General features: G+C 51.7%; 1 pseudogene; it reads right to left on the bottom strand.

Moving 5' to 3' along the window:
- Window positions 1-6,437: 6,437 nt before the first annotated feature.
- LOC142570235 (uncharacterized) lies at window positions 6,438-8,589 on the bottom strand (annotated as a pseudogene).
- Window positions 8,590-15,656: the final 7,067 nt, after the last annotated feature.

The raw sequence follows: 15,656 nt of genomic DNA, 5'->3' as shown, positions 1-15,656 counted from the left end.
AGGGCTCAAAGATGGAGTCCTACGCCGCTGTTTCTTGAAGCTGCCCGTTTGTCCCAGGTTTTCATCATTTCTGATGATAGTCGATCCGTTTGGTTTAGCGCCACACTTCCATGACTGATATATATTTGCGACCTTCCTCTCGCTGTAATTTGCAGCTCCCAAGGCAAGGATCATTTTTACCTTCTGCTCACTAGAGAAAGACATGGTGACTGGAACGAAACAAAACGCACCTTTAAACATTTGCACTTACGCTGTCAATTCACTTTTGTGGTAAAAGGTTCTGTGGTAAAAAAAAAAGGATCATACGTGCACTTTATTTACGCTAAGACAACAGCTATCGCAGCTTGTTTCCAACGAACACCAAACACGATGTGTTACTTCGGTCGAGGCGCGGCAGATAAGGCACTATCTCGATAACGATGTTTTACAGCGAAGATGTATGTGGCTAGCCGATTCGTCCGTCCGTCCGTCTGCCGCCTGTACGCCCAAAACCTTTCCGGCGCAACCCCATGCGAATGCACGAAAAAAAAAAGCGATAGAGAGGCGCGCGATTGGCTGCGCCCGTAGAGACGTCGGTGATTTCCGTCGCAGCCGAGCGGGCGCGCAGCAGTTTCTATCCGGCTCCGAAATGTGTAGGCCACGCGTCATACGTACTCCTGAGGAGCAGGTAGCTTTCGATCAGCAACGCCGCGAGCAGAACCGGAAACGAGCTGGTCTACGTCGTCCCGATACTGCAGCCCGGGCAGAACAGGCTCGTGCAGCCGAGCGAAAACAGCAACTGCGTACCGAGGATCCGGCATCCTACCAAGCCGTCGTTATGAACCGTTGGGATTAACCCAGTGATAAACACCGGGTTCGCATGTTTCGGCTTCGCTGGTTAACCATATCTACGGAGTGCTTAGGCGGTTTTTCTTATTTTGTTGTTTCCTTCAATTTTGTTCTGGCTAACTCAGAAGGAGCCTGTTCAAAGGTGCTGCTTGATGATGTGGGTGGGAGCGCAGTCACGTGGTATTCGCCATATTTCGCAGGGTTTATTTATCAATCGGAAAAAATTAGCACGGAATTAGTACGTTGCTGAAAGTACCGCAGTTTGATGTCCCTTGGCTGTGCCTACAAATGCTTCATTCACACTTTGATGATTATGATAGTACGTCTCCAGTTAGATAATTAAATATATTGTCACGTGGTAGGGACGGTGAAGAAGGAAGCCAAACTGTGATTATAGAAACAGGCGTTTTATTGGGCGAACTTATGCCCTCAAAAGCAGGCTATACTCAAAGAACAACGATAGCGGCTAACACACTCGGCGAAAATCTGATCAGCGGGTCAAGCGCGTCGGCTTTTATACATCAGGCGCCGAATGTTCCAGAGTAACCGCTGGGACCCGCGCGTCTTCCACAAAGTTCGACACTATTCGCGTCGTGCATACACGCAATCAGATTACACAAGTTGCGGTGAAAGGCAGTGGACGGTACCATCGATAACATTCCAGAAACTTCTTTTACTTGTAGGCGCGTCCTGCGCTATGCGATAACATTTGTTAGGCGGTAAAAGTGGTCGCCCGATAAAGTTAAAGAAGTAAACGTGTCATTACCCCCCTCTTAAGAAGCATCGTCCCGATGCTACAAATATAAGAGAACGAAGCACAAGAGGAAACTTAATAAACAAAAGTAACAAAACAACGAAAAGAAACGAAGTCCAAAGGTCAGTTACGCGAAGTCCCAAAGTTCATTAACGCTGGCAGTACGGCTTGAGTCGCACAACGTGGACTATTTCAGGTCGTGAGCGGCGCCGTTGTGATAGCGAAATGCCGTCTGGCACGACATCATAGTCCAGTGCGCCAATACGTCGGATGATCTTGTACGGTCCGAAATGGCGACGCAAAAGCTTCTCGCTCAGTCCTCGTCGGCGTATAGGGGTCCAAACCCAAACATGGTCACAGGCTGGTACTCGACGAAGCGTCGTGGCAGGTTGTAATGTTGGCTGTCGGTACGCTGCTGGCTCTTGATCCGTAGGCGGGCGAGTTGTCGGGCTTCTTCGGCGCGCTGGAGAAAGGTCACGACGTAAAGATTCTCTTCGTCGGTGACGTGCGGCAGCATGGCGTCGAGCGTCGTCGTCGGGTTCCTGCCGTAAACCAGCTTAAACGGCGTGATCTTTGTTGTTTCTTGCACCGCCGTGTTGTAAGCAAAGGTTACGTACGGCAGGACCGCGTCCCACGTCTTGTGTCCGACGTCGACGTACATTGCTAGCATGTCGGTGAGGGTCTTGTTCAGGCGCTCCGTGAAACCATTCGTCTGCGGGTGCTAGGCAGTTGTCCTCCTGTGGTTTGTATGGCTGTACTGCAGAATGGCTTGGGTGAGCTCTGATGTAAACGCTGTTCCTCTGTCGGTGATGAGGACTTCTGGGGCACCATGTCGCAGCAGAATGTTCTCGACGAAAAATTTCGCCACTTCGGTTGCGCTGCTTTTTGGTAGAGCTTTAGTTTCAGCGAAGCGGGTGAGATAGTCCGTCGCCACGACAATCCATTATTCCCGGATGTTGACGTCGGAAACGGCCCCAACAAACCCATCCCAATCTGCTGGAATGGTCGGTGAGGAGGTTCGATCGGCTGTAGTAATCCTGCTGGCCTTGTCGGTGGTGTCTTGCGTCGCTGACAGTCTCGACATGTCTTGACGTAACGGGCGACGTCGGCGGTCATACGCGGCCAGTAATACCTTTCCTGTAGCCTCGACAGCGTCCGGGAGAATCCGAGATGGCCAGCGGTTGGATCGTCCTGTAGGGCATGCAGTACTTCTGGACGCAGCGCTGACGGCACAACAAGAAGGTAGCTGGAGCGGACTGGTGAGAAGTTCTTCACGAGCAGGTTATTTTGTAGCGTGAACGAAGGCAACCCGCGCCTAAATGCCCTAGGAACAACGTCGGTGTTCCCTTCCAAATACTCGACGAGGCCGTTTAGCTCCGGGTCTGCTCGTTGCTGTTTAGTGAAGTCTTCTGCGCTTATTATTCCGAGGAAGGCGTCGTCATCCTCGTCGTCTTCCGGCGGGGGATCGATGGGGGCGCGTGATAGGCAGTCGGCGTCAGAGTGTTTTCTTCCGGACTTGTAGATTACCGTGACGTCATATTCTTGCAGTCTGAGGCTCCATCTCGCCAGCCGTCCTGAAGGGTCCTTTAATTTAGCTAGCCAACACAACGCGTGATGGTCGCTGACGACTTTAAATGGCCTGCCATATAGGTAAGGGCGGAATTTTCCTGTAGTCCAAATGATGGCGAGGCATTCCTTTTCAGTCGTAGAATGATTGCATTCCGCTTTTGACAGCGACCGGCTAGCATAAGATATCACCCGTTCATGTCCGTCTTTCTTCTGGACTAGGACGGCACCGAGGCCTAGGCTACTGGCTTCAGTGTGGATTTCGGTATCGGCGTCTTCGTCGAAATGTGCAAGTACCGGCGGGGACTGCATGCGTCGTTTTAGTTCTTGAAATGCATCGGCCTGAGGCGTTTGCCACTTGAACTCGACATCAGATTTGGTTAGATGGGTTAGCGGCTCAGCTATGCGTGAAAAGTCCTTGACAAAGCGCCTGTCGTAGGCCCACATGCCAAGGAATCTACGCACTGCCTTCTTGTCGATGGGCTTCGGGAACTTTGCGATGGCAGCTCTTTTCTGCGGGTCGGGGCGTACTCCTGATTTGCTGATGACGTGGCCTATAAACAGAAGCTCATCGTAAGCGAAGCGGCACTTTTCTGGCTTGAGAGTGCGCCCTGATTATTTGATGGCCTCTAATACTGTCGCAAGCCGCCTAAGGTGATCGTCGAAATTTCCGGCGAAGACGACGACGTCATCCAAGTAAACAAGACAGGTCTGCCACTTCAATCCTGCTAACACCGTGTCCATGACGCGCTGGAACGTTGCAGGCGCCGAGCACAGTCCGAATGGCATGACCTTGAACTCGTAGAGGCCGTCTGGCGTGATGAAGGCAGTCTTTTCGGGATCTCTCTCGTCGACTTCTATTTTCCAGTAGCCAGACTTGAGGTCCATCGACGAGAAGTATTTAGCGTTGCAGAGCCGATCCAATGTGTCGTCTATCCGTATGCGTCTTTTTTCGTGATCTTGTTCAGTCCACGATAATCGACGCAGAAATGTAGGGTTCCGTCTTTGTTCTTTACCAGGACAACAGGAGATGCCCACGGGCTTTTCGACGGCTGGATGATGTCGTCGTGCAGCATTGTGTCCACTTGTTCTCTTATAGCTTCACGTTCTCGCGGCGAAACTGGGTAATGGCTCTGGCGGAGTGGTCGCGCGCACTCCTCGGTGATTATGCGATGCTTTGCGACTGGTGTTTGTCGAATCCTCGACGACGTCGAAAAGCAGCCTTTGTATCGTTGGAGCAGACTTCCGAGCTGTTGTTGCTTAATCATGGGGAAACTTGGATTAATGTCGTAGTCTGGTTCGGGAACCATCGTCGTCGGGGTAGATGCTGCGGAATCCGAGAGGACAAACGCATTACTGGTTTCCAGTATTTCCTCGATGTACGCAATCGTCGTGCCCTTGTTGATGTGCTTGAACTCCTGGCTGAAGTTTGTCAGCAACACTTCAGTTTTCCCTCTGTGCAGTCAAGCGAGCCCTCTTGTGACGCAAATTTCACGGTCTAGCAGTAGACGTTGCTCACCCTCGTACGGGCATCGGCGGTGCACATGGCCTCCTTCTCCGCAGTGATAGCAGAGCGGGCGGTGGTCGGGGGCTCGCCAAATGTCCGTCTTCCTCGCGTAGGTGCGCTGGGCTACGGGTGGGCGTGCTGGCGGCGGCGGACGACGGAATTGCGGCGTTGAAGGGCCCTGGCGCGGTCACGGAGGGGGGCCTTGACGGCGTGCGATGGCGGCGTAGGTCATCGCTTCCGGCTGGGGTTGCGGTAATTGAGGTTGCACCTCAGGAACCCTAAGCGATCGCTGAACCTCATCTTTCACAATGTCGGCGATCAAGGCCACTTGAGGCTGCGACGAAGGCAGGACCTTCCGCAGTTCTTTGCGCACAATGGCCCTGATGGTCTGCTGAAGGTCGTCGGAACCCAGTCCTTAGATGGCGTACTGCGGCTTGAGCCCCTGGCGGTTATAGTGCCGGGTGCGCATCTCCAGAGTTTTCTCAATCGTCGATGCCTCTGAAGAAAACTCAGCTACAGTCTTGGGTGGGTTACGAATAAGTCCGGCGAAAAGTTCTTGCTTGACGCCCCGCATCAGGAAGCGGACTTTTTTCTCCTCCGACATTTCCGGGTCGGCGTGCCGGAAAAGACGGGCCATCTCCGTAAAAATCGCGATTGTCTCATTTGGCAGCTGCGCTCTGGTTTCTAGTAGAGCTTGGGCTCGCTCTTTTCGTACGACTCTTCTAAACGTTTGCAAGAAGCCGCATCGGAACAGGTCCCACGTCGTTAAGGTGGCTTCTCGATTCTCGAACGAGGTCCTGACGGCACCTTCCAATGAGAAATAGACATGTCGCAGCTTGTCGTCGCTGTCCCAACTGTTAAACGTAGCGACCCTCTCATACGTCTCCAGCCAGCTTTCCGGGTCCTCAAATGTGGAACCGCGGAACGTCGGTGGCTCTCTGGGCTGCTGCAGAACTATTGGGGCCGCTGAGGCTGCCATTGGGCCTGTCTTCTTGGTCGCCTCTGGACGATCTTCTCGGACGATCTTCTTGGTCGTCTCTGGTAGAATTTCGTGTTCCGGGAGCAGCTGCTATAGCCGGCGGCTTGCTCGATGTTCCGGGACGACGTTGGTGGTGCCTTTGCGGTCCGGGCTTGAATTACGGTTTGTCGGGCGCCTTCGGTACATGAACGTAAAGCACCCCCACCAGATGTCACGTGGTAGTGACGGTGAAGAAGGAAGCCAAACTGTGATTATAGAAACTGGCGTTTTATTGGGCGAACTTGTGCCCTCAAAAGCAGGCTATACTCGAAGAACAACGATAGCGGCGAACTCACTCGTCGAAAATCTGATCAGCGGGTCAAGCGCGTCGGCTTTTATACATTAGTCGCCGAATGCTCCAGAGTAACTGCTGGGACCCGCGTGTCTTCCACAAAGTTCTACACTATTCGCGTCGCGCATACACGCAATCAGATTACACAAGTTGCGGTGAAAGACAGTGGACAGAACCATCGATAACATTCCAGAAACTTCTTTTACGTGCAGGCGCGTCCTGCGCTATGCGATGACATTTATTAGGCGGTAAAAGTGGTCGCCCGATAAAGATAAAGAAGTACACGGTGTCAATATTTACCTAATTAAACCTCAGAGAGAGAGAGAGAGAGAGAGAGAGAGAGAGAACAACTTTATTGAAAATGCTTGCAGAGTCGGTTAGGCTCCCTCCACGCAGGGAGGACAAGCTTTTACCGCGACGCGGCCACTACGTCAGTCTCGTGTGTTGTGCTCCTCGAGGTCTTCGTTCCTCGCTACTTCCGCGGGTCCGAGAGGGCCGCCGCCCCCTTCCTGGGGGTGCTGCCCCCTTCTCCTCGGTTTCGCGCGTTCGCTGCCTCTCTAGAGCTGCCGAGACCTGCTGGACGGTCTTGAGTTGTGTCTCTCGGTCATAGCTCCTCGTTGCAGCCTCTAGCTGCGGCGGGATCGTCGTCTTCTCGCTGGCTTCTCGCGGATTTATGCTATAGTCCCAAAGGATGTGAGCCACGGTGGCTCTCTCCTTCGCGCACAGTCTACACACGTCACTCGCGTACACGCTAGGACACACGTGCTTAGCTAGCACCGGGGTGGGCAGGGACCCCGTCTGTAACTGCCTGTATAACACTGCTTCCTTCCGGGCAAGCCCCGGGTGAGGTGGCGGCATGGTCTGTCTGTTCAGTCTGTACCACTTCACTATTTCGTGTAAGGTGGTCAATATGTCCTTGGCACTGCACCGCGATTTACACTCCGAGTCGGCCGTGCTTGCAGCTGCGCGGTTGGTTAGTCCTCGCGCGGCCGAGTTGGCCTTCTCGTTGTCGTTCACGTTCCCGCGTTCCGACACGTCACTGCCCATGAGGGCCGGAAACCACTTGATCACCGCAGCACTTTTGCGTCCGATGTCTTCGGCCTTGCGCAGAATGCGCGCGGCCTCACTACATACCCTACCCTTGGCGTAGTTCTTCACTGCCGTTCTAGAGTCACACAACACTGTAGTGTATCCGGGGTCGGATACGGCCAAGGCAATGGCCACCTCCTCCGCCCGGTGCGCCTCGCGATTCCGGACGCTCGCCGCGGTCTTCGTTGCACCCGTCGATGCCCCGACAGCCACCGCCGCGTATGCGTCGCTGCTCCCTCGATACTCCGCCGCGTCCACGTAGACGGCGCCTTCTTCTCTGGCGGGAAGGTCCACGAGAGCCCTGGCCCTCGCCAACCTCCACTCCTTGTTGTGCTCGGGGTTCACGTTCCTCGGGATTGGGCAGACCCTGAGCTTTCTGTTGATGCTATCCGGTATAGGTACGTCTTTCTGCTGCTTGCCTTCTCTCGGCTCGAGGCCAAGGTCCTGCAGTATCTGTCTTCCGGTTCTCGTTTCAGAGAGACGCTCGAGTTGCGCCGTTCTTTGTGCTTCGGCTATTTCGTCCAGCGTGTTGTGGACTCTCAGCGCCATGAATTTTTCGGTGCTCGTGCTCCCGAGGAGACCGAGTGCCGCCTTATACGCCTTGCGTATGGTGGCGTCTATCTTGTTAAGTCCGCTCGGCCTCCAATTGTGGAAGGCGGCCACGTACGTTATGTGGCTAACTGCGAAGGATTGAATGAGCCTAGTCAGGCTCTCCTCCTTAATCCCCGCTCTTCTGTTGGACACCCTCTTGATGAGTCTCATTGCCGCGGCCGCTTTGCCCGAGAGCTTGTTGACCGTTTCACCGTTGACTCGGTTTCGCTGGATGAGCAGCCCGAGCACTCAAATCTTCTCGACCTCCGGTATTACTTGTCCTACCGCTGTCCTGACCGTGATCTTCGGACGCTCGTACTTGACTTCCATATTCTTTCTTTTCCTGCCCGCTCCTGTCGGTGGAATCACCAGCAGTTCTGACTTGGCCGGAGAGCAAACGAGTCCAGACCCGCTCAGCTGCTCCTCGATGGCGCTGACCGCTTCTTGCAGCATTGTCTCGCTGTGTCCGTCGCTTTCTCTCGGTACCCACAGCGTAACGTCGTCGGCGTAGATGGTGTGCTGGACTACCGCTACTCTTTCTAGCCGGTTGGCCACCCCGATCATCACGAGGTTGAAGAGTAGCGGGGAGATCACCCAGCCCTGCGGATTTCCCAGGCTGCCCAGCTTCTTCTTTTCGAGCTGCAGGTCTCGCGCGCAGATTTCGGGGTTCGTTCCGTCAGGAAGACTTTGATGTACTGGTATGTCCTCCTGCCCATATTTAGCCTGGATACTTGGGTCAGGATAGCCAAGTGCCTCACTTTATCGAAGGCGCTCTGCAAGTCCAGCCCGAGTATGGCTCTGTTGTCCTTGGTGCCCGTCGTATCGTCGATGATCTCGTTCTTCAGTAAGATCATGGCGTATTGCGTCCCGAGCTTCTTCCGAAACCCGATGATGGAATTTGGGTAAAGCTCCGTTTCTTCCAGGTAACGCTGCCACCTGTTCATGAGAACGTGCTCGAGGACCTTTCCCACGCACGAAGTGAGCGAGATCGGCCTGAGGTTCTCTACGTTGGGCGGCGTGCCAGGCTTGGGGATGAGGATCGCCTTGGCTGCTTTCCATTGCTTGGGCAGCCTTCCTTCTTACCAGCACTTGTTGTAGAAGTTCGTGAGCGTCTCGATGGCCGCTTCGTTGAGGTTCTTGAGCGCTCTGTTGGTCACTCTGATCGGGACCCGCGGCGGACCTGCCATTGAGATCCTGCAGGGCAACTCTGACTTCCCACGTCTGGATGTGTCGATCTAGCGTCTCGTTCTCGTTGCCTTGGTAATCCGGGTGTCTTTTCGTGGGGGTGGTCGATAGGTACTTGGCATCCAAGCGCCGCTTGACCTCGTCCTCCTCGTGTGCGCAGGTGGCCTTGTGTAGGATCCTGGCCAGGTTGTTGTGTTGGTGGCCCTTGGTCTTGGTTTCGTCGAGGAGGTGCCGCAGCATGTTCCACGTCTTGCGCTTGTGCATCTGTCCATCGGCTTCGTTGCAGGCCTCGTTCCACTGTTGGGTGCATATCACCCTGCAGTGGACCTCGATCTGCCTGTTGAGCTCGGCGATCTTCTTCCTTAGACTTCGGTTGGTTCGTCGCTTCTGCCACCTCGCCTTTATGGACTGCTTGGCTTCTATCAGGTGGGCCAGCCGACTGTCCATCTTGTCTATCCGTTCGTCCGTCTCCAGCTCTTTGGTGGCTCCTTCCGTCGTCTCAACGACGTTGGCCACCCATTGCTCGATGTCCGTAATGTCCAGTTGCACCGCGGGTAGCGCCTTTCGAAAGGCGTCCCAGTCCGTAATGCGATGCTTCCTTATGCCGGTGTTGCCTTGGCCTTCGAGCGGTACGACGACCTCCACGATGTAGTGATCGCTGCCCAGCTCTTGGCTCTTGTTTCTCCATTTTGCTTCGCTCGATCCTCCGTCGGTTTTGACGAAGGTAAGGTCCGGAGTGGTGTCTCTCGTGACCGATGTGCCGATCCTGGTGGGAAAGGCCGGATCCGTGATTAGGTTCAGTCCCACATCGGTGGCGTCTGGCATCAGCTCTCTCCCCTTGACCGTCGTTCTGTGGTAGCCCCAGTCTTGGCTCGGAGCGTTAAAGTCTCCGCACACTATGAGCGTATTGCTCCCCGCGACTGAACTCGCCTTGTAGAACAGTGCCTTAAATTTCTGTTGTCCGTGGGACGGATTGCTGTAGACGTTCACCAGGAAAGTGCGCTCCTTCCTCTTCTTGCCCGTGATTACTTCCACCGTGCAGCGTTCGATGGCGCTTCTGCCGATCACTTCGTATTCCATGAAGGTGATCCCTTTCCTAACGAAGGTGCAGACCCCTCTGCCCTTGCCCTTGGACGTGTCCCTTTTGCTCGGCGGGCTGTCGTGCGACCGGTAGCCCGGTAGTCTCGGCGCCTCTTCGCTGTGTGTTTCTTGAATCGTTATGACGTCTGGTTTCCTCGTTAGTTGCTGCAAGTGTTGCTACAGCGCCGCGCTCTTGCCGGTAAAGCCGTTGCAGTTCCGCAACGAAACAATTACTGACAGCTATTACACTGTACTGGAAACAATATGCACTAGGTTTTCTTCGAGCAACGCGTTGCTCTTTTATTAATTTTCGTGCATGATAGTTAATTGGGACACTCTGTATATATTTATGACCTCTGCATACAAATGACGATATTTCGATCTCTAATAAATGTAAATTATTAGAAGCGTTTTTTAAGTGAGTCGTTAGCTTTGCTTACTGGAAAGAGAAGCGATACAGAGACACATATCATTCACGCGCATTTCACGCGCCGTTGGTAAAGGACTCTGCCGAAGGGGTCACTAAAGTCTACAGGTTCTTTTCAGGATCAAAAAAGCACGTAAAGCATTTTGATGAACATACATCAAAATATTCATTCTATAGGCATGAGCTATCCATACTTTTAGAAATAAATTTTAATTGGCTTCGTCTTTCTGTTTAAGAATATATTAAACTTTGTCCTACCTATATATTTAAATATATTGTGCATGTGCATGGTATTTAGAGTGGAAATTTAAAACAATGTTGAAGAGAGAAAATGTGGATGAGGCAGCCGTCGCCGGTACTTCTGATATGCTTGTTCTAGTATTGTCAGGATTTGCAAAAATAAAGGACGGTATGAATTAAAATCCGTGCACGTCCGCGCCAACAATGATGCCGTTAGCTATTAGCCACAATAAAATTTTAAGTGAAAAGGTCAAGGGATGTCGAAAGAAACCTCAAATCATGTGGTTGACAAAACGCTGGCAATGACACGTTACGGGGGGGGGAGGGGAGGGGTAGGCTTCCGCATCGCCGGGGGGGGGGCGGATCAGCCCCCCCCCGGCAAATTCCGGAGGGGGCTCGGGCCCCGGAGCCACCCCGTAGTCGGCGCCTATGGCAGTCACAGTCCATCAATGTTCTGTCGGCGTATGGGAACAGGTCCGAAGAAACCTATACCAACAATGTCAAATGGTGTCTCCGGACATGTAATGGGTTGTAGCAGGCCAGCAGGAGGCGTTGTTGGTCGCTTCCGCAGTTGGCAAAGCGTGCAAGAAGCGACGTACTTAGCCACAAAGGTAGAAAGGCTAGAGTTTTGTGAAAACCGGAGTGGCCAGCACAGGGGTCGTCGTGGAAGACCTCGAGGACCTGTGTGCGCAGCGAACGAGGAAGCACCGGAACCCAACGACGTCCATCACAATGGTAAATGTAACGGTGCACCACATGGTTCTCGAGCTTAAACTGCTTCAGTTGGCGATGATGCCTGGTATTAGGCGGATATGATGTTCCGCATAGACGTTGTATAATGCGGTGAAAGCATGGGTCAGCGCGTTGATAAGAGACGAACTCAGTGTAGCGGTTGGAGGGCAGCGTGTTGATAGGCGCTAGTGGTGAAAATGTCAGGGAAGACGTAGTCTCATGGTATCATGGTCGTACGTCGGCATCTTGATGTTTCTTACCGAACTATTAAATCACGTAAAAATGAGATTCTTTCAACCGGAAAACCCAGCGCCCAAGGCGAACAGACAAATTTTTCAGCGATGACAACAAGCAGAGCGCGTGATGGTCAGTAACTATGGTAAAGTGGCGTACATAAATATATGTCCGGAAATCTCGCACGACCCAAACTACAGCAAGAAATTCGTGCTCTGTTATCGAGTAGTTTTGTCCCGCAGCCTTAGCATTCGAGTGCAATACGCAACAACTCTCTCTTTCATGAAGTTTTGTCGCTTTGCAGGAGGACGGCACCGATCCCGTGACCACTAGCATCGGCATGCAAGAGGGTATGCGCGCTTTCATCGAAATGGCAGAGAACGGGGTCGGATGGGAGCTTGTAAAGTAGACTCACAGTCGTCAGTCCAAGTAACAGGAGTGCCCGAGGCCAACAGCTTGTGCAGTGGCGAAGCTATACTTGCGAAGTGCCGGATAAAGCGCCGGAAATTGGACACGAGGCCAAGAAAACTCCCTAAGTGTTTCTAACGTTACGGGCTAAAAAAGTGAAGCACAGCAGCAATCTTGTCAGGGTCTGGTCGGACGCCGTCCTTGCCAACAAGGTGACCCAGCATTTTAATTTTCTTGCAGACAAAGCGACACTTTTTAGTGTTCAGCTGAAAACCGGCGTTAAAAATGCAGGTCAAAACTTCGTCCTAAGGCTGAAGGTGCTGGTGAAAAGTGGAAGAAAACAATAATAATGTCGTCAAGATAACACAAACAGGTTTTGCACTTCAGGCCACGTAGAAAGGTGTCTATCGTACACTCAAATGGGGCAGGAGCGTCACACAAACCAAAGGGCACCACGCTGAATTTCTACAGTCCGTCTGGTTTGCAAAGACGGTTTTGTCATTGTCTGCTTCGTGCGTGGGCATTTGCCAATAACCTGACGATTGGAGATCGAGAGTTGAGAAATATGCAGAACCCTGGAGGGACTAGGAACGGTAGAGAAGGTTAAATTAACAATGACACGTGTACTTGTTTATCTTTTTCGGGAGACCGCTTTTCACCGTCTAACAAATGTTATCGCTCAGCGCGGGACGCGCTGAGCGATAATCGGGAGTTTATCGGGAGATATCGCTCCCGACAATCAGGAGCGATATCGGGAGTTCCTCGAATGTTATTGATGGTTCTTTCGGCAGTTTGTTGTCACCGAAGCTTGCGTAATCTTACTGCATGTGCGACGCAAATTGTGCAGAACTTTCTGGAAAACACGCGGGCACAAGCGATTACTCTGGAGCCTCGGATGGCACACGTATAAAAAACAACGCGCTTGACCGGCACATCAGATTTCGACGATCGCTGACCGCGTTCGCCGCTATCAATGTGCTTTGAGTGTAACTTTCGCTTGTAATGTCCATCAACAACGCCAAAACAAAACAAAGGACAAAAACGTTACGCAAAACAAAAAACATCGTAATTAACCAACAAAGTTTGTTGCGGGTCGGCCCAGCATTGCACTGAATCATTGGCCCATGCACCTTGGAGCGATATCCCCGACAGATGCAGCTTCGGTCGGCGGTTTCTCGTCGTTGTGTTCAAGGAGCGTTGGGTGTCTTCGCGTCTCGATGATTTCGTCTGTGTAGAGGGCGCTGGAGAGGCAGCGTAAGCGAATAAAGGCAAGGTTTTCTGCCCACGTACAACGTCTTGCATCGTGAATTGTATCGTTCCGTGTCGTTCTTCGCATTGCAGTGAATAAAAGTTAGTGTTGTAATTATTTTCATAGCGTTCTGTATGCATATATAGTTGCATAGCATTGTATATAGCTTCATGGCAGTGGATATAAATGGCATCCACCGACTCCTGCAGTAGAATTTGTTTAGGAGTAACGTAAAGAGAATCGTATTTTTTCTTATCCAACTGTCTGTCCAGGCGCGTTCGCGACAACTGTTTTGTTGCCGGAATGCACCTCAAGTTCTCATACTTTAACCATTGAACCATATATAATTTATAGGAAATTCGGCGAACTACAAATAAATAAATAAATAAATAAATAAATAAATAAATAAATAAATAAATAAATAAATAAATAAATTTTCCAGCTGGTCCTTCATCCGCACTATGCAAAGGCGCGCATACTTATCGTAACGTGCAGACTGCCCCTCTGGTACAATGAAGACCATGAACGGTATTTTGTAAGTGTCCGCTGTAAGGTTTGTGGACGGGGTTGTTGTGAGGACCTGGGTCTTCGTCGGGAACTAGGAGGGCAGGATTTAATTACAATATTTACATTAAAACATGAGATACATTTCAACAGTCTAGCATGACTCCCAAATGGAGCACGCAAGAGGAAGCACACAGCACACGAGTTCCAAGTACTTTGAGTTCACCTATGAACGTGCGGTTAATTTCGCAGGTGCTACTCCTTCTCTCGGCTTTAGACCAAAATCTTCTATCGACTTCCTGCTACTTTCGCTGCGTCCAGCCTACAGATTTCTCAAGCCGCTGTTGACTTCGTTCGACTGACTGCTCCAAACCTTGAATCTCTTTGTTCAATGCAGCAGCGTACTGCCTCGTTACTTCTGTTAGGCCTTCTTCCCGCGAAATTCCTTTCAGTTCCTGCCTAGCTTCTTCCTGTTCTTGCCTAATTGATTCCTGTTCCCGTTTTTTGCTTAGAATTTGTTTTCCTAGATGTTCGACGAATTTCAAATAATTGTTACTTTGGAGAATGGTTTTACGAATTTCTGATTCCGTCAAGTACTCCTCTACATCTACCAAGAGCTCTTTACACAACCACAACAGGTCAGCTCACGTCAAACACAATAGGACCATGGTCGCTACTATAAGCTTTGGCTCTGCTGTCACGCAATACTTGCTGCGATACCCGGGCAAATCAGAATACAAGTAAAAGATCCCCAGCGATTCCAATCTACAAACACACAGAAATTGAAGTCTGGATAATCTTACAGCCAAAACCAAACGCTTACCTACTCAAGCAGCACCATATCACCAGTACTTCTCCGCCGTATCCAGTCAGTTGTAAGAGGTGGTCAATCCCAAGTCGCTTCCAACTTGATCGGGATACCGGTCAGTCACCATGTTCCAAAGTCCGTGAGCTTTCATTGCTGTCTACGAGTTGTAGGCCGATTTCACCGCTGTCGTCCAGATGTTATGGTTGGGGTCGGGCATGAAAGAGATGGTAGCTGGCCCATGCCGTCGTCCAACTTATCCACGCTGAGGATGTTGTTGAAAGGAGGGACTTGTTCTCATCGAGAAAGAGGAATATGGGATTTATTTACAGTATCTACATGAGAACATTACAGTTCATTAGTCTAACATGATGCACACTGAGGAGCCGCCAAAGGCTCCTTAAGTACACTCTGTCCTCCCTAGATCCCTAGGTGAGGGAAAACGGCAGTTCACCGCCGACCACGTTTAGTCATAGCAGCGCCGAGGGTGTGTTGATGCGGCACATCGTCGCCCCTACAAAGCGAGTCGCCGCAGCAGGTGGGGAAGGGTTCCCAGGTCACTTCTGGGGAGCTCGCCACCCCCACAGCTGCAGCTGGCTGGGAAAATTTTGTAGGTCAGTACCCTTGCAGGCCGTTCGTAACACCGCCTAGTGGACATGTCAGTTTTCTCAGTTGCTGAAGTGTTGATTGGCTGGGGACGCCTGTCTCCTTTTCACGCGTACCCGAGCCCAGCCAGTCAGCGGCTTAGCAGCAGACGAAATGGACGTGTCCGCGCCGTGGGTAATTACCAAATTACCCCCCTCCCCCCCCCCTATATATCATGGCTTCGGCAAGAGTCACAAAAACCGCATGCTGCGCCGCCAAAACATCTTTCAAATGAAGTACTAAATACCCTCGTGTTCTCTTGCTCACTTTGTGCTTGTGTCGACAAGAGGTACCTTTTAGTCACCGCAGCGGTAAACCTTCAAAATTCCTGGTGCTTAGAAGGTCGAGAGTTTCAGGGAAGCGTCTCTTCGGCATTCTTGCGTTTCGTTTCGTATCGCTCTAGGAGAGCGACAGAGCCACCAAAACATGCCACGGCGGCAAATATGGTCAGATGTACACGAACCGACATACTTCTGACGATGAATGCAGTAATTAAGTGCGT

The sequence above is a fragment of the Dermacentor variabilis genome, chromosome 1 (genome assembly GCF_050947875.1).
Source record: "Dermacentor variabilis isolate Ectoservices chromosome 1, ASM5094787v1, whole genome shotgun sequence".
Lineage (NCBI taxonomy): Eukaryota > Metazoa > Arthropoda > Arachnida > Ixodida > Ixodidae > Dermacentor > Dermacentor variabilis.
Note: the sequence above shows the minus strand (reverse complement) of the source record. Positions and strands in the feature narration are given on the sequence as shown.